Genomic DNA, 9,570 nt, shown 5'->3' with positions numbered 1-9,570 from the left:
TGCAGCCCAGGCCTCAGACCTGGCATCACTTCAGCAGTGCTGTGGGCATGAGCAGAATCTCTATTTCTCTGCTATCCTTCTCTCTGCCTCTCTCCCTGGATGGAAAAAGTGGCCTGGAGTAGTGAAATCACAAAGGAACAAGGCCCCTTGCTTTATAAACAAAGAAATTGATAAGGTCAGGGTCGGGTGGTGGCACACCTGGTTAAGCGCATATAAGTACTATGTGCAAAGACCCACACAAGGATATGGGTTCAAGCCTTTGTCAATGGGGATGCTTCAACAGTGGTGAAGCAGGCCTACAGATGTCTCTCTTTCTCTCTATCTCCCCCTCCTCTCTGAAATTCTTTCTGTCCTATCCAATAAAATGAGAAAAAATGGCCAGTAGGTACAGTGGGTTCATAGTGCTGGCACCAAGGTCCAGTGATAACCCTGGAGAGAAAAAAAAAATGATGGGATGGAAATGAAGACAGTGTGAGGAGGCCCACCAGGCTCCAACACCTAAACTGACATTGTCTCAGAGGAATGTGGAAGGTTTTTTACTTCCCAAAGCATGGTCCAGTGCTCTCCAACTGTCTTATGCTGCTTTCTTCATGGTCCTCCCTGCCAGCTCTATAACTGCCAACTACTCAGTGCAGTGTTGTTTGTGACTAACCTTCATCATAAAGAAGGTAGAGTAAAGCAAATGTTAGTAAAGTCATAGACCCCTTAGAATATACCTAAACAGGGAATCAGGCGGTAGCTCAGCGGGTAAAGCACACATGGCACAAAGCGCAAGGACTGGCTTAAGGATCCTGGTTCAAGCCCCGACTCCCCACCTGCAGGGGAGTCACTTCACAGGTGGTGAAGCAGGTCTGCAGGTGTCTATCTTTCTCTCCTCCTCTTTGTCTTCCCCTCTTCTTTCCATTTCTCTCTGTCCTATCCAACAACAACGGCATCAATAATAACTACAACAATAAAAGCAAGGGAAACAAAAAGGAATAAATAAATAAATATTTAGAATATACCTAAACCAGATTTTCTAGATCCTTCCAGCATGAAGACTCCAAATTTCATTTGCTCTATTCTTACCTTTAGGTTTCTGATTATTAAACAATTTGTTCTGCTTTATATCTTAATGCTTTTCAGTCAATGCTACCTTTTTATAAATAAATTAAAATAAAAAATGAAAAAAGAAAGAAACATCTAATTTGTCTCAAATATTATCAGCATGGCAAGATAGCATCATGTTTATGTTGAACTCAAGCTCAATGTGAACTTGGAATTCACAAACCACGTATCCCATGTTCAAAAATGTCCATGAGGAAAGTGAATGTTTCTGAACCCAGGTCAGGTTCAGAATGGCTCCTGTCAATCACTAGAACTTTAGGGAGACTTTCCAACATGTTTGATCATTTTAAGATTTCTCAGCAAGGGCCCTGTCTGAAAATCCCTTCTCTGTCTTCGAGCTCTCTGTCTTCAGAGCATATCCAGTACTTACTTTTCCTGTGTTCTCAACAGTGCAAGAAGGAAGGACATGCACACAGTTTGTTAAGGCTGTCTATGAGGCCATAAATGAAGTACTGAAACAGAATAAGGCTGGTTTTATTTCCTTTCTTTTAAATTTTTATTTTGGCAGGGTTGACTTGAAGGACAGGGATAGAGGTATTTGTACATGCTGTGTGCCAAGTGGGGAGATGATCAAATAATTCTATTGTGGTTGACTTTTTTTTCACCGTGTTATAGGAAACAAACAAAAAAATCATAACAGAGTTTTGTGCTGTATTTTTTCAATTCAAAAATAGTTTCTTTTCTCCTTTTATGGAAGCCATCTGTGTTTGTGCGTGCCTGGGGGATGTGTTGTTTGTTGTAATTGCTCAGGCCACACTAAAGAAAGAAAGATGCAATTCAGTTAAAGCATGACTAAGAATGTTCTGACCCCATGGCTGGCCATTCAAATAGGGCCAGTCATGAATGGGAAGACAAATCAGTCTGAGAACATGCAATGCATCTGTTGGATTTTGCTCTACAGGTCACCGTTCTATAATGTGATCTTTCCCACCTGTCCTAAGGTTGTAGGGCACCCTCTCTCTCTCCTTCTACCTCTCCCCCTCCCTCCCCTTCCCCCTTCCTCTCTCTCTCCCTCTCCCTCTCTCTCTTCCACTCTTTTTCCCTCTCTCTGTATCACACACACACAGAAGTAAGGTGTCTTCAGGAAATAATGGTATCCTATAGATGATACACAAGTGGAGAAATCACAACATACTTCCTGTTTTATTTTCTAAAAGAAACATATAAGCAGTTTTTGTTGCCTTTTCAATAATTCAAGGTTTGGGGTGTGTGTGTGCCACCTCAGAGCTTCCTAGTGTTCATAACCTGTAAAGCATGCTCTGAGCCACTTAGTTGTGTCCTGTTCCTTAATGTATGTGTTTTTTTTTGTTTGATCTAGTTTGGTTTTATTTTACTTTATTACCACCTGTGCTATTACTGGGGCTCAGTGCCTGCATGACTTCACCATGCCCATGGCAACACTATTACATTTGGTTTTTTTATTTCTTTTAAATAATGAAAAACAAAGAAAGAGAGACAAAGAGATAAAGAGATAGAGAGACAGAGGTCACTGTACCATTCTACTACTTGTGAAGTCTCCCCTCTGCAAGCACTCCATGTGCTGGGACTTGAATCTGAATCCTTGTACAAGATAATGTGTGCATTCTATCCAGTGAGCCACCACCTGACCCCTAACTTTGTGTTTAAAAATAGCCATTTAAGGCTTTAAAAATAGCTCAAGTGGGTTGTGCTTTTTTTTTCTATTTTTTCACCAAGTTCAAGTCTTATCCTCACTGCACAGGTGGATGCTTCAGTAAGTGCTATGGCTACTCTCACTGCCAATTTCCAACCAACACCACCACCTCATTCTTTCTATCAGAAAAAAGTCAAGCCAGCCATCTTGGATGGATCTTGAAGAAATAATGTGAAGTGAGATCAACCAGAAAAAAGAAGGATTAATATGGGATAATCTCACTCATGGACAGAAATTAAGAAATAAGAACAGATGGGAGTCGGGCGGTAGTGCCGCAGGTTAAGCGTAGGTGGCTCAAAGCACAAGGGCTGGCGTAAGGATCCCGGTTTGAGCCCCTGGCTCCCCACCTGCAGGAGAGTCACTTCACAAGCAGTGAAGCAGGTCTGCAGGTGTCTATCTTTCTCTCCCCCTCTCTGTCTTCCCCTCCTCTCTCCATTTCTCTCTGTCCTATCCAACAACAACAACATCAATAACTACAACAATTAAACAACAAGGGCAACAAAAGGGAATAAATAAATAAAATAAATATTTAAAAAAAGAAAAAGAAATAAGAACATTAAAGGGAAACACAAAGCAGAACTTGAACTGGGTTTGCTGTATTGCACCACAGTAAATGACTGGGGGTAGGGATGGAACTTTCAGGTCTTGGAACATGATGGTGGAGGAGGACCTGGGCTTGAGGTGAGTGTTTTACAGAAAACTGAGAAATTTTAACGGTATATCAACAACAGTACATACTGTAAACCATTAACCCCCCCATAAAATAAACATGAAATAAGTACAGCCATGTGCACTATGAAAAAGAAGCATTATATATAGTAGGGTAACATCTCATTTGTTTCCAACAGCTGAAGCGAAACGGTTGTTTCCATTTAGCTAAGGACTGGAATATCTCAATTTCAAAAGACAGAGACTAAACTGAAAACTACGTAAGCAAAACTGGGGAATTCTTAGCTCAAAAACAAAATTGCTTCCACTGAACCTTGTTACAGAACTCAAAGAAGAGGGTTGAGATCCAAGTTCTGTTCTAAGTTCTTTCCCCAATCAGGGTTGACTGCAGCCTTAGAGAGGCCCAGTCCTGATTATCAGTAACTGCCAACAGCTGCTGGGATGATAACCTGATGGGGTTTCAGTTTAAAGACAATATCTTTCCTGGAAATTCCAGTAAGCCTTGACATAAGCTTCATGATCCTAACTGGCCGCTTTCCTTTGCAGAACTCTCAAAATGAACAAAGCATGAAGGACATAGTGATTCCCTTTAGCCAATTAAGGTTCACCTTTAAGCTGTGGATAAGGTCAGTCAATTTGAGCTTTGCCCAAAGCAAACTTTGACTGGGTATAATTCTTACACAATAGCAAAAAATAATGATGACCACAAGTTATGGCCAATTGCATATATTATGAAACTGGTGATGGAGTCATTAAGTAATTTGGTGAAAGTCACAAAAGTCCTGTGTGTTTGACTTTGTACTTTTTGGTGACTTTTTTTTTTCTTGTTTGTTTTTGCCTGGAGGGAACCTTTTGTGGATGGATAAGCATCAGAAATTACCAGAAGACTGGGGATCAAGAGACAGAGAAGTAGGAAGGACAGCTTTGAAGGACTGTTCTACATATGGAGAGTTTTGAAGTTTGATGTGCATGCACCCCCAGTGCTAACTGCCTGCTGAGAACAAAAGTGAACAGACCCAAGGCTTTTCCTTCTTGCTCAACTCTAGGCTCCATGTGTCAGAAAGAGCAAGTTTCTGTAACATTAAAAGGGGGAGCTGGCTCAGAGGAAGTTTCCCAAAATTGGGAGTTTTTTTTTGTTGTTGTTATTTTAGACTCTGGTCATTTCATGAATTTTCCACCAAGTTACTGCTACCTGTTAAGATGATTAGATAAGGATGTCAGTAGACAAACATGCAAGAAATAGATATTTTCAAAAACTTAATAATAATAATAATGATAATAAATAAGGCTTTGGAAAGTCACACAAAGTAATGAATAACTACAAAGTTAATACTAGCAAAGATGGAGGGGAGTGAGGTGAAGAAGAGTTTCCAATTTATGTAGTTATGCCATTATAATCCTACATGGCCAAATTTCACACCAAAAGTACAGGTCATACAAAAATTGGAAAACATGGTATATTCACAGGTAGAAAAAATAGTGCCCCACAGGAATCTCAGGTACTGGAGACTTTAAGTCAACTTACGTCTACCCGAAGGACAAAAGGAAATCAGTTACAATGAATTATAGAAAATAATTCTCTGAGCCCCAGATATCATATAACCCTGCTGCACAAAAACAAAAGGAAGGGGCCATGTGGTGGCACACCTGGTTAAGCATACACATTACAATGCGCAAGGATGTGGGTTCAAGCCCCTGGTCCCCACCTGCAGGGGGAAAGCATCATAAGTGATGAAGCAGTGCTGCAGATGTCTCTCTTTCTCTTTCCTTCTCTCTGTCTTCCCTTTCCCTCTCAAATTATTTCTGCTCTAATAACAAACTAAAAGATTTTTTAAAAAAAAAGGAAATGGAGGCTGGCTGGTGGCACAACTGGGTAAGTAAAAAAAAAAAAGAAAAGAATTCTATAGTGTGAATTCTATTGTTATGTGAAAAATTGAAATGTTATGCATGTACAGAAAGATAAAAGAAAATAGGGGCTGGGTGGTGGCACAGCTGGTTGAGTGCACACATTACCATGTACAAAGCCTTCAAGCTTCTGATCCTCACCAGCAGGGGGAAAGCTTCATGAGCAGTGAAGCAGTGTTGCAGGTGTTTCTTTCCCTCTCACTCTCTAACTCCCCTCCCCTCTTGATTTCTTTATATCTCTATCTAAAATAAAGAGTAAGATTTTTTAAAATTTTTATTTATAAAAGGAAACACTGATAAAAAAAAAACATAGAATAAGAGGGGTACAACTACACACACTCCCACCCCCAGAACTCCATATCCCATATCCTCCCCTGATAGCTTTCCTATTCTTTAACCCTCTGGGAGTATGGACCCAGGGTCCTTATGGGATGCAGAAGGTGGAAGGTCTGGCTTCTGTAATTGCTTCCCTGCTGAACATGGGTGTTGGCAGGTTGATCCATACTCCCAGCTCGTCTCTCTCATTCACTAGTGGGGCAGGGTTGTAGGGAAGCAGGGCTCCGGGATACACTGGTGGGGTCCTCTATCCAGGTTTTTTTCTTTTTATGTCTAGGGTCAACTCTGGGGCTTGGTGCCTGCACTATGAACCCACTGCTCCTGGGGGCTAGTTTTTTTTTTTTTTTCATTTTTTATAGGGTAGGACAGAGAGAAATTGAGAGAGGAGGGGAAGATAAAGAGGGAGAAAGACAGACATGTGCAGCTCTGCATTACTGCTTGTGAAGTGAGCCCCCTGTAGGTGGGGATCCAGGGGATTGAACCCGGATCCTTGCATGGGGCCTTGATTTTAGTACTATATGTGTGACAATAAGAAAAAAAAAATTTTTATTTTTATTTATAAAAAGGTAATATTGAGAAAACCAATGGATAAGAGGGGTAAAACGTCTCACAATTCCCACCACCAGAACTCTGTACCCCATCACCTCCCCTGATAGATTTCCTACTCTTTAACTATCTGGGAGTGTGGGCCCAAGGTCATTGTGGGATGCAGAAAGTTGAAGGTCTGTCTTCTGTAATTGATTCTTCACTGAACATGGGCATTGACAGGTCGATCCATACTTCCAGCCTGTCTCTCTCTTTCACTAGTGGGGAAGGGCTCTGAGGAAGCAGAGCTCCAGGACACATTGGTGGGGTTGTCTGTCCAAGGAAGGCTGGTAGCATCATGCTAGCATCTGGAATCTGGTGGCTGAAAAGAGAGTTAACATACAAAGCTGAACAAATTGTTGGCCAATCATGGACCTGAGGGTTGGAATAGTGCAGATGAAGAGTTGGGGGGGTCCTCCATTTTGTAGATAGCTAGTAGGCATATTTTAGTTAAATTACAAAGGTCTTGTGGCTATACTAGTTTTTTTTTCTTTTTTCTTTTTTCCCCTGAGCCTGAAATCTGACATGCAGATGGATAATAGTTATTGTCTGGGGAGATTATGTCATGGCTGGAAAAAGGGACCAGAAAGCTTGATCAGGGAAGAGAGTAGCTCCCTAATTTGGGCAAGGGGTATAAATATTTGCTTACTGCAAACCCCATTGATTTGGTGTGATCTGGGGCCCATAATCAGCTTAGAAGACTATATGACTTCTGCATCTCTGTAGATCTGAGCTCATATCTGTAGTCATGAATAGGAACATTCCAATCTGCTCCAATATCGACCAATCTTCCTTAGGTGTAGCTTAGAGTATTGTCCAGCCTCCCTTCAGAAGATGGAACATTCTTTACCATTGTTGATCCAAGTTGAGGGCAAGGTCCTATGGGGACCCACAAAGGGGTCTATTGTGTTGTTCCTGATAGAAATGACCAAATGAAAGGTAACAATGGAGAGAGGGACTTATTCGAGGTCTAGGCCCATCAAGTTTGTTTGGGACTCTCAGGACTCCCCAGTTAGGGCCCCACCTGATGTTGTGGCCTGATAGTGACTAAAGAGTCATTGTTAAAGTATGCCAGTCTCTTGCCCTTATTCAGCTTTTGCAGTCCTTGCTTTGATAAGGTTAGCTTGGAGTGAGTGAGAGAACTATACTAGGAAGTAGGTGAGGAGGGTATCTAACTCTAAGTAGACATTATTTCATTATGAACTTGATACTAACTCACTAGAGACTATTGTGTATTTTTGCTTTTAAGTATATATTTTGCCCTAATTTATGGCTACATGTGAACATATGCTCTATCTAACAGGATCTGGTCTATATCTAAGTTTTGGGACTTTGTTAGTTAGTGAGCCTCCTGGAATGGAACTGGAGAATAGAGTGAAAGAAAAGGTCTCATCCAAGTAATGAGGGTGAAGCGTTGAAATTCCACTCCTGACGTCTCTGGACACAGTCTGAAGTGGTACTCCTTGCATTATGTATGAAAAATTTCTATTATAAGCTCAAAAGCCATGTATTGTTTGGAATCAGTTCATACTAGTGATGCATTCAAAAATAGAAATCTATTTTGGTCAAAATATTTCTAGTATGTCTTACAGATTGTTCTAAAAGAAAATCTTCTCATCCATCATTCTATTAAGATTTATATCTACCTTTTCCTTGAATCGGGGACTCTATGATTGTTTTCCTCGTATAAATTCTGGATTTTGATAAAGTAAAAAAGTGTAGTCCACTCTTAAAGAGAAGGAAATTTAGGGGGCAGGTGGTGGTGCACCCACTTGAGCACACATGCTGCAATGTGCAAGGACCCAGGTTCAAATCTCCAGTCCCCACCTGCAGTGGGAAAGCTCGAAAGAGTGGTGAAGCAGTGTTGCAGGTATCTATCATCTATCTATCTATCTATCTATCTATCTATCTATCTATCATCTATCTATCATCTGTCTACATATTTATCTATCATCTCCCCTGCCCTCTTCATTCCTGACTATCTCTATCCAATAAATAAAGATAATTTAAAACAATAAAATATTTTTTTAGAAAGAAGGAAATCTGATAACTAATTTCCACTAGACTGAGATGGTGTTTGCCATGATGATTTCTATTCACAATTTTGGTAATAATACAACTAATAATTACGAGCTAGATAGTATATTATGATAGTTCCAAGCAGATGTTATTTTCTGTGATTAGAGAGAAAATGTGAAGAAATACTAACTAGGGCGGGGAGATAAGTAAGACACCTGAGGGCTTATTTTACCTAAGGCCTGGGTTCAAGTCCCTGACACCATATGGAGGCACCATGCATAACAGGCATTGTAGTGGACCTCCTTCTCTTCCTCCTTTTGCACTTTTTCCTCCACCTTTTTTCCTCATTCTCCCTTTCAGTAAAATAAAAATATTTTAAGAGACATGCATTAAAACACCCCCCTGCAAAAGGAAGTAATAAGTGTTTACATTAAGGTGCAAGATATGAGGGCTATATACAAAAGTCAGTTGCTTTCAAGTATAGAAATTCATATTAGGGGGCAGATAGTTCTGGTTAAGCATTCATATTACAGTACACAAAGACCCAGGTTCAAGCCCCTGGTCCCCACCAGCAAGAGGAAAGCTTCACAAATGGTGAAGTCGGGCTGCAGAAATCTCTCTTTTTCTCTCCTTCTATATCTCACCCCCCCACTCAGTTTCTCTCTGTCTCTATCCAATAACGGATAAATAAAAATAAATAAATATTAGCACTAAAATCGTATGCTATCCAACTGTAAATCTAGTTAAGCATTTGAAGACCTATATGATGAAATCTGAAAAAGTGTAATGGAAGAACTTAAACAAGATTAAAATAAATAAAAGATGTAAATAAATGAAGAGAGATCCTTTCACCAAGTTCATAAGTACTAAATTCAACATTGTCAGAATGTCAGCTTTTCTCAAATTGGTCTATGGCTTCAAAGAAATTCCAATGAACATTCATTTTTGTGGATATCAAAAATAGAATCTTAAGTTTACAAAAAAGGGGAAAATTTAGAATAAAATAATGCTAAGGAAGTCCCAAACCAGTAACCTTGCTGTCCCCACCATTGACTTAAAACAAAATTAAATTAATCAATTAGTATGGAATTAATGAAAGAATAAATAGATTAACGGAAGACCATAGTAACCTCCAAAATGACTCACACAAGACCCACAAAGGTCCATTTGGTCATTGACAAAGGAGAAAAAGAAATTCAATGAGAGGAGAAAGTGATCTTTTCAACAAGTGACATAGTAAAAAATTTTCAGATTCAAAAAGTACAAATTGAAACACA

General features: G+C 40.0%; 1 pseudogene; it reads left to right on the top strand.

Moving 5' to 3' along the window:
- Positions 1 to 4,851: 4,851 nt before the first annotated feature.
- LOC103114837 (alpha-ketoglutarate dehydrogenase component 4-like) overlaps positions 4,852 to 9,570 on the top strand; it is a 58,112-nt pseudogene continuing 53,393 nt past the window's right edge.

The sequence above is a fragment of the Erinaceus europaeus genome, chromosome 14 (assembly GCF_950295315.1).
Source record: "Erinaceus europaeus chromosome 14, mEriEur2.1, whole genome shotgun sequence".
NCBI classification, from domain to species: Eukaryota; Metazoa; Chordata; class Mammalia; order Eulipotyphla; family Erinaceidae; genus Erinaceus; species Erinaceus europaeus.
This window is presented reverse-complemented; position numbering and strand designations above follow the sequence as displayed.